The 13624-nt window shown below is 35.5% G+C and overlaps 1 protein-coding gene across 5 annotated transcripts in view; it reads left to right on the forward strand.

Moving 5' to 3' along the window:
• The first annotated feature begins 229 nt into the window (after window positions 1-229).
• LOC117180242 (uncharacterized protein CG4449) overlaps window positions 230-13624 on the forward strand; it is a 555967-nt gene continuing 542572 nt past the window's right edge. For all 5 annotated transcript variants that reach the window (XM_033372635.1, XM_033372634.1, XM_033372636.1 and 2 more), the window contains exon 1: window positions 230-357. The gene's annotated coding sequence lies outside the window, so the exon portion shown is untranslated. The remainder of the gene's footprint in view (window positions 358-13624) is intronic.

A 13624-nucleotide genomic window follows, 5' to 3' on the forward strand; every position in this document is an offset into this window, starting at 1 on the left:
GAAAAACAAGCAGAAATATATAAATAATTATTCCGAAAATTATTTATACATTTTCATTTGTTTTTCTATTGGTTTTTTCTATTCATTAAGTTTTTTAATTACATTATCTACAAAATATCTGGATATAACCTCAAGCATCTATTATCTTATCTTAAAAACCTACGGGCTCGTTTGATGGCACCACCGTCGATTATCGGTCTGCACTTCTAAAGCAGTGAGTGACCAGAGCCTGGTGCACACGGCTCGTATGAATGCAGAGGTTCACAGAGGCTAATTTAAGGCAGTTACTTTTCACCACTTTACTATTTGAAAACAGTTAAGTTATTCCTTTTTTTAACACCCTGAGAAACGATCAATGTAAGTAATTTATCCGGATGTCTTATTATGTTCAAATATCTTTATACGAGTTTCTATATGATTTTGAATATTTGCGTTCAGTTCTAGTAGTTTAAGGAAACGGTTGCCGGTCCGGCTGGCCGTTGAAATGACTTGCTACATGATTGGTGGAATCTATTTCATAGTCCGACGATTGAGACAGGAACATTTATTAATGTAGACTGTGTTTTGTATTTACATGAGCCCTGTGCATTGCCCCCACTTTTCGTATGTTCTAAGCGTCCGGCTTGTGAACTAAGTCGAACAGATGTAACCATTTTTATGTACATTTCTGTAAGTAGTTCAATATAAATGATTGTATTTACTAATTACTTGGGATATCTACTGGAATCTTCCCTACGGAAAAATCCGAACAAGATACGACTACGGAAACTACTTTTAAATCGTCGGAACTTGGGACCAGATCCGGCGCCGGATCGTAACATTATTCCAATAGGAATTTTTTGTTAAATATTTGAATAAAATGTTTTATAAAGCGTCATAATTTGGAATATTCTAATAATTAGGAAATTGAAAAAAGGTGAGTATAATAGTAACTTTTCTATTTATTTATTAAAGCTGATATTTTAAACATCTAAATAGGGTAATATAAATAAAGTGCAATGATAAATATGTATAATAAAATATATTTTCAATTTTTTATAAATACTTAGGTGGAGTTTTACAATAATGGCTTCAAAAAACGGTCAAAATGTAAAAATTTACTTCGAAACACTTTTTAGTTAGTAACGTACTTGCATGCTGACTATCAATAGTAATTATTTTTGAAGAGATTGAAAATTTCCTTGAACACAAAACTGCTCTTTTACTTTAGTTTTTCTTAAGAAAAAAGTGGAAATTCACATTTAATCATAATTAAGCCTTAAAGGACACTTGGCGTCACTGTGGTCCCACGGAGTTTCGTTTTTTTCCGGATGTCTACATTTTTTTCAAGTATTTCGAAAATTTAAAGTATCATTAAAGCTTGTGTGACAGTAACTCATTGCCAGAACAGTTACTTTTTTAGTAACAGCAATGCAAAGTAACGCACGTTACCGGTCGTTCCTTCATAAAATGTTTGAATACGTTTAGCATGACATTAAATGTTTCAGTGTCAAGAAAACCAGTCAGATGATGTATATTCTTACGTCCTTGCACACATTTCCTTATCTAAAGAAATTATTCATCCGGTGCGATACGGTATTACCGAACCGGGCATCTCTTTAGCGGCTGTTCAGTAGGGTGGTGCAACAAAAATATTAAAGTTTTTTTTTATAAATGCCAGCTGAAAATTTTTTTGAATACGCACCAAAGTAAATCCATAAAAAAAAACGATATTTAGAGGTACCGCAAGCCCAATGTGAAGTTTAAAATGTATTTCCCATAAGAAAAAAATACGTTTTCTGTAAATTTTATTCATAATCCTTAATATTATCCGAATCGAGTTGAAACTTTACATTTCTCTTCACAAATAGCAATTAGACAGTTGCTACCTTTCTGACACCTGACCGAAGTCTCTTTAACCTATTCAAAAGAAAGTTGTATTTAATATGACCTGTGCAGAAAATTGGAAACATTTCAAATATATGTTTTATATCAGAAAAATAAATTTGCAAAAAAAAAGAGATTATTTAAAATATAGTTTTTTCTAATGTTGATTTATGATTTTTTAACTAACTAAGACGGTGAAGTAAAGTTAGAAATTTTAGAAAAAAACCAGAAATTTCTAGAATTATCTAAGAGAAGATTGTTGTAAACAATATAAAATTGTTTAAACAACTTTTTGTTAACTTTCATTAATTATTACCTCACTAAGTGAAAAAGGACAGAAAGGCAAAAATTATCGAAAAAACGCAACATTAATGTAGATGAAGATAGTCATGAACAACAAAAATTTGTCTAAACAATTGTTTTTGCTAAATGTTATTAATTATTAAGCCACTTCAAATGAAAAATAGTCAAATAGTGAAAAAAAAACACGAAAAACTGCAAGATTCTATCATTAAGAAAAGAGAATGTTATTAACAATAAGAAATTGTTTAAGAAATCACTCTTGTTAATATTCATGAATTACCATCTCCCTCTAATTGAAAATTCAACAACAAATGGAAAGTTTGTTAAAAAACGGGACTTTTTAACTCTATTCTGTCATAAAATTGCTAAAGATAATAATAAATTATTTAAACCATTTATGTAAACATCTAATTATCAGTATTAAATGGTTTTTTATGTACCAGAAACAATTTCAATGAAAAAGACCGCAAAACATAATTAGCGCCGTATTCTCGCAAACCCAATTTTTTTATTTATGGGTTTTTTTGGGATCCTATAAAATAAACTTATGGGAGTGATATTTTATTTATATTCTTTAGCTAATTTTGAAGAGAAATGTTGAATTCCATCTTGATTCAGCTAATATTGAGAATCCTGAATGAAATAGGGAAAAACATCTTTTTTCCTACGGTATTCATAAAAATACAATAAAAAAAATACCAATGCATTTTGAACCACCTTAATGTTCTACACAGCTAGATTGATACTTTTAGATAAAATACATCGCATGAACAATGCAATTTTAGAAACATTGGTACTATTAAAAAAATACGAAGTTTTGTGGTTTCCAAAATTCTAGAAAATGTCTAATTCAGTGTGAAGTTAATACATATAAGAACATTTAATAGGCTAGACAATTAATTAAACCAATCCCTCTAATAATGGTAGTGTTAGAACATGTCGGACGGATTCCAAAAATCCACCCCTGATGAAACGCTATTTTTGAAAATGCGAAAAATAGAAAAAAACGGCCAGAAGTTAATACAATTTTAGGTGCTTAACGTTCTAAAAAATTCTCCTTTTTATTCTCCCGGCTAATGTTGGTGGCATAATTTCTCGGTCGGATATTGAAAACCCACCCCTAATTAATAAGTTGCCAAAATTCCAGAAAATGACCAACTCAATTGGAGGTTAATTCATATACAAACAGTTAATAACCTAGAAATTTAATAAAAAGCATCCCTATAGATATGGCAGTAGCAGAACATCTCGGTCGGATACAAAAACTCCGCCCGTAATGAAACGCGATTTTTCAAAATTCTGAAAATTGACAAAGACAGCCAGAAGCTAATTCAAACTTAGGTGTATAAAACCCTGAAAAATTCCCTATTTTCCCCACCGACTAATGCTGGTGGCAAAACTTGTCGGTCTGATATGGAAAACCCACCTCTATTAATAAGTTCCCAAAATTCTAGAAAATATCCAATTAATTTCGAAGTTAATACATATACGAACATTTAGTAGTCTAGAAAATTAATAAAAAGCATCCCTCTAATTATGGTAGTGGCAGAAACATCTCTGTCGGATACGAAAAATCCACCCCTAATGAATCGCGATTTTTCAAAATTCAGAAAATTGACAAAAACAGCCAGTAATTAATACAAACTTAGGTTATAACGTCCTGAAATCCCCCCCCCCCCCACTAATGCTGGTGACAAAACTTCTCGGTCAGACTCACGAAATCTTCCCTCAAAAGACTCATGAAATCTTCCCTCTCCACTTACCTCTTTATTCTCACGGAAGGAGATATGTCGTAGACGCAGCTCACGGACGGGGTATAGATGAGACGCGTAGATAGTATGGTGAGTGGTGGGAGATGTTTTACGGAATCATGAGCTCTCGAGCCAAAGCCTTATTACTCGGGTACCCAACAAATCAATCATTAGCAATAATAATGCTCAGATATTTTTTCCGATGTTTTAATTAAAAATAGTAGCTCGAAAACTATCGAAATGTGTAAAAACCTTGATTTCGATTTTTTTAGAGTAAGCCCCCTTTCTTCGATGCACGTCACATATATATCTTCAAAGAAGAAGAAGACTCGAGAAAAATATTAGATGTTAAATTGCAATGTAAGAACGAGTATTAGATATGTGTTTTAGGTTTTAAGGTAAGTGGCAATAGATGAATAGTTAAAGACGTGGTCTACCTGTACATGTTTACTTAGATTTTTTATCTTTTTCATAATTTCTTGCTTACATGAGTTAAACATTTGTATTTTCCATATAAAGTAGATTCTTGAACTGGAAAAAGCATTCAGGTTATGTCAGTATATTTTCAGTATCTTCACTTGTATTTATCGTATTTCCAAAATTCATTTGATTGTTTTTGTCATAGTTTCTGTATTTAACAGTTAGTTTTTCGATCGAATTCAAGTAACCAGTTTTGTTGTTTCTCGTCAAATTGAACCAACTAAATTTAAATTAACGTTTAAAGTACTTTTTCTTTCAATTAGCCGGTTTATGTATTGCAAATTAAAATGTGTATAATCATTGAATAATATTAAACATGTTTAATCCTTTCTTTTTTTTAGTTAGTCTAGATTGGTGTGAATAATTATGCTGCAAGAAAGAAATAATACGTAGGTCTGGCAGGACAATTGTTTGTAACAATATTATTCTAAACTTAGGTAAGTAAAGTACATTTACACGCATTAAAAGTAAATCTAAAATCTTTAATTCCTACAATTTAATCATTAAATTCTACAGCATGTAATCTTTCTGAATTTTTTTTAATATTCCACCTAATAGCTTGTACCTCTTGTACTCTCCACTGAAAAAGCTTATTTTGCTACTATTATCAAGCGTAGTAAAAGCGCACGTTTTACAAGAGATGAGGTTTGATCAAACTGATTTCAAGTCTTTTTTCGCGAAGCGAACTTGTAATTTAAAAATTTCAATGTTTTTAATTATACAGTGAATTAATTATAGTGAATTAATTATTCAGTGAAGTTTTATATGAAGGATAAACCTGTGTCTTTTTATTGAATTACAACCTACCACAGAGTAATAAATACTGTATAAGAACCTTTGATTATTACACACCACGTACCAAGAGAACAATCAATTAAATTTTTAGACTTGATTCCGTCGATATGGTCCCTCGTAACCGGATACTTATTTGAAATCGAACATGATTTTCCTGTGACTAGTGAAAAGTGGCTTGACTTTGTCAAGATTATCAAAAAACTTTTAAGCCAAAAACCATCAATTTTAAGTGAACATCGGTACAGTGATATTTTATTTATTTCCTCGTCAATATCAACATTCAATTTGGTTGTCTGGCAATTAGGCAAAAAATATCTAACAAAACCTGGAATCGAGAGATCGTTCCAGCCGCAACGAAAATCACCATAGAGGTTTCATCCGAAAATAATAGCCAAGCATTGCGACAGAATACATGAGGAAACAGCTACCTTTGGAAAATTTTACGGGATAATTTTATAGAAATTTAACAAGGCTGATTGAGGAAAAGCTCTTCGAGAAACTTATTCGCATTCCTGAGAGGCGGCTTAAAACTACGAGTCAAGTAAGCGTTTCATAATAAAGGTATTATTGTTTATACTTATCAATTGTTTCTATTTGATTTATCATGGCAACTAGCGAAGTTGAAAGTTTTCGACAAAATCGTACCAATTGTAAAACACGCTTAACTAAATTTAAAAACTTTTTACAAAAATGTCTAGATAATTAAACACAAGATATAATTGGTGTAGAAGAAATTCAGCTTCGTTTAAAAAGGATCGAAGAGACGGGATCAGTATGATCAAGCGCAAATGGGCCTTGAATTATTAGCTCTAGGACCAACGCGTGAGGCAGAACATACAGAGTTTGAAAATAATTATTACAAATACATTGCATTAGCTACAAAAATGATTAATGAGTCTGCCTAGGCCGTCGGTCACTGATTCTAATAATGATCAGAGATATGAGCTAGCTCGACAGCTCTCGCGTGTAGCACAACTGGTCGTTACATGGTACGCAGCAGGTCGTTTACCTTTTAACAAAGAACAAGATGCGCTAGGATCATCGTATGATATAGTTCGTCGAAGATTTTTTGCTTCAGAGAGGAAATTAGAACGCGATTATAATTTAAGGGATGAATATCATGAATTCATGAGCACGTATCAGGTTCTGTAGCATATGGAGCCTTTTTCAACTGCATGAAAAGATGGCTACTATATACCTCGTCATGCGGTATTTAAAGAATCAAGTCTCACGACCAAGCTAAGAGTTGTATTTGACGCTTCTGCAAAATCAAATTCAGGGGTTTCACTCAACGTTGCGTTAATGTTGGGTCCGACAATTCAAGCAGGGATCTTTTAGTTGACTACGATTTTGACTCCATGTATTTGTGTTGAGTGCTGACATTGAAAAAATGTATAGGCAATTTCTGATTCATCCTGCGGTCAGAAATTATCAAAAAATACTTTAGCGTTTCAGCAATAAAGAACAGCTCAAGACCTATCAACTCAACACCGTAACTTACGGAACTTCTGCATCACCATGCTTTGCAACGTGTTGTTTGAAGCAGCTTTCAGAAGATGAAGGAGGAACATTTCCAAAGGCAGCCACCGTGTTAGCAAATGATTTTTATGTAGATGATTTATAGAACACTAGGGGTAACCTGCAAAACCAAGGAGGACAGTTTAAGTCTCGATGTCAATCTGAAACCTAAAAATAATATTATCTTTAAGAGAATTATTCTCTCAGATAGCAAACTGTACGACCCTTTAGGACTCATAGCATCAGTAGTTTTCTTTGCACAGAATCGTCCACATCATGGCAGATTTATCATGCGCAATTAAACCTGATAAACGACTGGGTTTTACCAAGAGCAGTCAAGGTCCATAATGTTAGAGATTATATAGGAAATGATCAAGGATATTTCTCTGTTTTGTTGTGCTCAAAGTCGCGAGTAGCTCCAGTCAACACTACCTCCATTCCGAGTTTGGAACTTTGTGCAGCATTACTATTATCGAATTTTTATAAGAATGTCATCAAATCATTAAAAATAAAGTTTAATAAAGTAATATTCTGGTCTGATTCAACGATAGTATTGAACTGGATTAATAAACCATCTTATAAGCTCGAAACCTTTGAAGCAAATAGAGTAGCTGAGATTCAAGGAATCACCGATGCAGCTTACTGGAGACGCGTACCAACTAAGGAAAATCCTGCAGATTTTATATTGAGAGGTCAATTACCAATGCATTTTTGAAATAATCAAATGTGAAAGAATGGACCTCTCTGGATCAATCAGTCAGAAACAAAGTGGCCAGATTTTCATTCGAAAAAGATGTTCCCGAAAAAGGGGAGTCGCCGTCTTGACTGGCATAGTTGCGAAAAGATGGAGTTTTTGGAATCTGTATTCGTCCTTAGCACGACTCATTCGTATAATTGCTTATTGTTTTCGTTTTTATAATAAATTACGTAAACAAGCGCATCATGCCAATATATTATCTGCACAAGAAATCCAATCTGTATCGAGATGAATGATTCACGCTGTTCAAAGAGAAGAATTCCCAGAAGAAGTTCATACACTATCAGTTGACAATAAAATCTCCCAATGTTCAAAAATTGTAAGATTGAGCCCCATAATGGAGGATGGTTTGTTGAGAGTAAGAGGAAGAATAAAAAAAACGCCGACATCAACTATGAATGAAAACATCCTATCCTTCTTCGAAAATCCCACCCTGTAACTTATCTCATAGTTCGCAATACTCATATGGAGCTGATGCATTCCGGCATTAACACTACACTATATGCAACTAGACATAAATATTGGATTGTAGATGATAGACTCGTTACTTGCAGACTCGTACACGCATGTATAAAATGTAGTAAAGCAAAGCCTAAGGAATTATCATATGTAATGGTCAACCTCCTAAAGTTAGAGTAATTGCATCTCGTCCATTTGAAAATGCTGGAATTGATTATTGTGGATATTTTCATGTTAAAGAGAAGCGTTACCGTAATCGAAATCAGGTTAAGGTCTCTGCAGCAGTATTTTCCTGTTTAGCTACCAAAGCTGTACATATAGAGTTAGTAGGTGATCTGACGACAGAGGCCTTTATTGGTTGTTTGCGTAGGTTTTTTTTTCAGGCGAGCAAAAACGAAGGCCTTGTATTCTAATAACGCTACTAATTTCGTCGGAGCCAAAAATGAGCTGAAGGTACTTCACGATTTTCTTAATTGTAATGAGCGTAACAAACAGGTTGAAAATACATTAGCAGATCAAGAGATAGATGTAACCTTATTCACCTATGAAGAGCTAGCTACCTACATATGTGAGATAGAGGCTATTCCTAATTCTCGACCGTTTACTCCAAGGTCGTCGGATCATAGTGATTTTCTGGTATTGACTCCGGGACACTTGCTGATAGGACAATCTTTACTAACTATTCCAAGAACAGACCTTTCTCAGATTCCTACAAATCGCTTGTCATCGTGGCAACATTTGCAAAAAATAAAATTAGACCCTTGGAAGCGCTGGTACAACGAATACTTGAATGAGTTAAATGTGCGAAGCAAGTGGCACACATGAGATCCAGAAATTGTTAAAGTAGGTGTTCTAGTCACATTAAGAGACGAAAATTTACCGCCCTTGCGATGGGCATGATGGAATTGTGAGAATAGTTAGGGTTAAGACTGGAATCGGTGTTTTTGATCGCGGAATAAAAAAGATTTCGCCGCTTCCTATTGATGTATGACATTCTTTTTTAACATGAATCGCTCAAGGCCGGCAGTATGTCGCGAAGCGAACTTGTAATTAAAAAATTTAAATGATTGTGGCGCTTAATGTGAGTGATGCCATCCTATAGAATGTATGTATGAGTTTGATTTCAATTAGAGAGCAAATACGCGTGAGAACTTTCTTACGAAAAGGTACATGTCCGGTCTGGTGTTTACTTAGGCATTAATTTTATAAACTTTTAATTTGTAATACAGTCCATTAAGTTTTTAATTATGCAGTGGAATTATATATGAACGAAAAACATGGGTCTTTTTATTGAATTACAACCTACGACAGAGTAATAAATATTGCACAAGAACCTTTGATTATCACACATCACGTACCAAGAGAACAATAAATTAAATTTGTAGACTTGTGTGCGTCTACAGCTTTTCTAAGCAAGTTTGATAATTTTGTTGATTTGAAAGACGTTCACTGCGGAGAAAAGGCTCGAGATTCCATGAAGAAGTTGACTCAAAAGAATAAGTCAGTTCTACAGTTAGAAATCAAAAACTTTGTTATCGAATCAGTGAAGTCTCTTACTCTTAAAATTAAAGATTTCATGAAAATGAAATATTTTGTACGCCTTTCTCCAGAAAACATCAAGGAGACCGTCAGTGTTATATATGTTACAAAAATAGCAGCATTGTTATCACTAAAAGTTGTTGATACTGATGAGGTTTCAACTGAGTGGAAATTACTTCAACAAGATGAAGATGTTCGCTTCTTGTTGAACAAAAGCGAAATAATAAACGATTATTGGATTAGCGGAACGAAGTGCAATAGAAAAATAAGGTAGAGTAATTGCGAAAAAAATCGAGAAAAAGAAGCCTGACTTGATTAGGTTTGCTATATGAAGAAAAAGAAGAAACTGTTAATTAGAAGAGGACGTTTTGATGCAATTACATTTTTTAAAGAGATACTGATATGCGGAAATGATGTATCAAAAGTTCCTGATAATAAAATACAAATTGTTATAAAAAATATTGTATTTATTAATGTATTTTCACTCCCCTTACACTTGAAAAAAATCCCCTTTTCCCCAAAAAATCCCCTTTTTACGAAAAGATGGCCTTTTTTCCTTAAATTTAAACGACTGAACCGCTGGCATCTTTGTAATTGAGCTGCCGGATCGAAGGACACATAAACTTATTTCGCTGGGAGTGGGAATACCCCTGGAGGCTTCCAGAAACATTTTTGAATTTTAATTTTTAAAGACCATATCTAGGTGTAGAATTTCATTGCGCATATTTTTCCTTCCACGAAAAAAGTTGTAGCTTTTTCAGTTTTCTAATTGAAGCCAAAAAACTGGCTTTTTTGTACAAATTAATTTTGATTCGCTTTTCACTTCAACTTGTGCTCAGTCAGTCATTTTTAAGGATTAAAAAAAAATTCAGGGAAGGTAGTTTGAAATGTTCTTCGACTGATAGAGTAAAAATAATTCAAAAATGTATATAAAAAGAATAGTCGTTAATTTGTTTGCGATGCCTGGCGCTTATCGGACTTCTCTAACTTCCAGCGTTTAGTTTACCGAGCGAATTTTGAGCAACAAAAAACTTTGAGTGAAAAAGTTGTTGACAAACAGTACAAAGAAGTTTTCTGGAAAATTTTAGCCCGCCCAATCGAATTGATATTCAAGAAGTTATTAACGTCTCATGTTGATAGCGGCTAGACGACTCGCGCGCGGGCTGTAGGGACAGTCTCAGAAGCGATTCATAATGCAGTTCACCGGCGCCAAAAATATAAACTAATCAAGTAATCAGGTAATATTAAAGTATTATGCATAAATGAATATTAGTGCATCATCTAATCCTTGAGATTCAACAGATTCTTCATTCCGAGAATTTTTCAATGCTTTAAATTCGTGGAATTGGAAAAGGTGAAACATCAATAAAGTAAATTTTTTTTTCATTGCTGCTGTAATAGACCGTATTATTATTTATTTATGCATAATACTTTGATACTACCTGATTACTTCATTAGTTTCTATTTTTGCGCTTGTGAACTGTATTATAAATCGGATCTGAAATTCCCGCTATAGCCCGCGCGTGAGTTGACTAACCGCTGTCAACTTGAGACGTTAATAATTTCTTAAATATCAATTTGATTGGACTACAACTTTCCAGAAAACTTCTTTGTACTGGTGTCAACAACTTTCTTAATGAAAGTTTTTTATTGCTCAAAATTCGCTCGATAAACGAAACGACTGAGCACGTGTTGAAGTGAAAAACGAATCAAAATTAATTTTTACAAAAAAAAAAAAACAGTTTTTGGCTTTAATTAGAAAACTAAAACAGCTACAACTTTTTGCCTGGGGGAAAAAGGTGCGCAATTAAATTCTGCATGTATATATGGTCTACGGTTGTCGTCTGCTAAAGGAAACCGGCAATCGGTTATCTAATTTTTCAGATAGAATTACGACCACAACCCTTTAAATAACTAAAGCACCCTACCTTTGAATTCCGTAAGTTGTAAAATTGGAGGACCTCTGTGAATACTGTTTCAGTTTTTCTTCGTGATTTAAAGCGGAGCGGGTGTCTAATTTTCTTTATGTCGAAAGGTATCCTTTTTATATTTACAGAAATTCTGTTTTACACAAATTTTCAATCGTTGATTTTGTGTTTTTTTTCCATTAACTTCATCTCAAACTTTAAGTGTGTGTCTCTGTGCGACATTGTTATGATTTTTTCTTTGTGGCATTACGAAGTGATTTACTTCCGCGCAATCACCTCATCCTTCTGCGACGGAACGGGATGACCACACAGAGAGAGTTAACGGTGAAAGAGAGAGAGAGTGAGAGAGAGGAGTTGCACGACCAAGCGGAGGTGTGAAAACCGTGCAGAAAGCTGAATGGCACCTGGGTGAAGTGTCCAGAACGGTGACTCTGGGATACCGGGCGACCTCTCAGAGTACACAGCCTTATCCTTGCATGCGAAGCTCTACACGGATGGATGAACCCCTTTCTCTAGCTTCTTGTGAGAACAACAATGACAACACCAAACATAGTTGTAGTAAGTGCGGTTCAAAACAACAGAACGCGCAGGGCTCCCGACAATGGGTTGGCCAACAATGCCGACCACTCTAGAGCTGGGGGAGCCAATGAAAATGGATTCAATGCGAAGGATCGGCGGGATCTCGCGACCTTTAGGTCATTTTCTGTGGTGCGAGAAACAGCCGGAGCTATCGCACTTTTCGCATCAACGTCTGCGAAACCATGTTGAACTACTCCGAAAAAGGGGCTATGTAAGCGGAACGTCAACTCTACCACAGCTAGAACAAGCTGGCAACAGAGAAAGAGAGGCGACAATAAGACCAACCGCGGACAGGCATCCGCCAGAGGAAGAGCGATGCTTTACGACCCGGAGAAACATCAACACCAAGTTTTCTCTCAAGCCTAAAGATCTGACTGAAATGGTTGACGAGCTTCGTGGACATTTTTCCGGAGAATCCGACCTCTGGTCTATCAATTATTGTGTGTATAATGCAGCGAGAGCTTTGGCCGATGCGAACCGTAAAACAAAACCAACGGTTGATCATAAGACCAAAAGACGAATGCATGAACTTGCCATAAAGATAGGCTGGGCAAGACAGTACGCTTCCCGCATTCAGTGTGTGATTGACTACATCACATCTGGTAGGAATTTTACCGCCAAGGTTCGAAAGTTCGCGCGCGAACTCCGGACGCGTTATCACACATTTAACAAGTCAAAGCTGCTGACCATCAGGCAGCATATTGTTGAAAGAATACGGATACTATCTGACGCTAAGAGAAGTCTAGAGCGGATGGAGAGGTGGGTCAGAAAAAATCAACAGTTTCTCTCTGACCCATCTCGACTCTTCCAAGACCCTTCAGTTACTGTCGAACACCCGTCCAAACCAGAGGAGGTCGACGTATTTTGGAGAGAAGTCTACGAAGTGCAGCATAGACTGGACGAAGACTCAGAAAATATAAACAAGGAGTTATGTGTTGCCCTCATAACACCTGATAAAGAATGCCCACCCATCACTACCGAGGAGGTGGAAAAAGTATTAAGAGGGATGAAGAACTATTGTGCACCGGGACCAGATTGTATCAAAACCTTCTGGTCGAAGAAGTTTTCTTCAACCCATCAGCATTTGACCCGTATTTTCACCTCATATTTGAAGTCGGAAGAACCGATTCCGGAGTGGTTGGTGGAAGGGCGCACAATACTCTTGCCGAAAATAGGCAACTTAGCTGACCCGAAAAATTACAGGCCAATAACTTGTCTGAACACACTTTATAAGATATTCAAAGCTATCCTAAATGATAGTATTATTCGGGCAATTGAACCTGTGTGGCAAGAAATGTATGAACGAGGCTCAAAGAAAGGCGTAGCGGGATGTCGGGAGAACCTGCTCATCGATAGATGTGTCTGCAAAGATGCAGCATTCTACCAGCGTGACTAATCGATGGCCTGGATTGATTATCGGAAAGCTAGCGATTTGACTTGCCATAGACTTATCATCTGTCTTTTGTAAATCTTAAAGGTTCATCCGCAAATAGCTAGGTGCATAGAGAGATAGATGCCGCTTTGGAAAACCAGATTTACTATCTCATCTGGAAAAAATCGTGTGACAACTAACAAGGTCACCTTTCAGAGAGGTGTATTTCAGGGTGACACCATGAGCCCACTCTTCTTGTGCTCGACCCCCCCCCCCC

Source organism: Belonocnema kinseyi, chromosome 9 (assembly GCF_010883055.1).
Source record: "Belonocnema kinseyi isolate 2016_QV_RU_SX_M_011 chromosome 9, B_treatae_v1, whole genome shotgun sequence".
NCBI lineage: Eukaryota > Metazoa > Arthropoda > Insecta > Hymenoptera > Cynipidae > Belonocnema > Belonocnema kinseyi.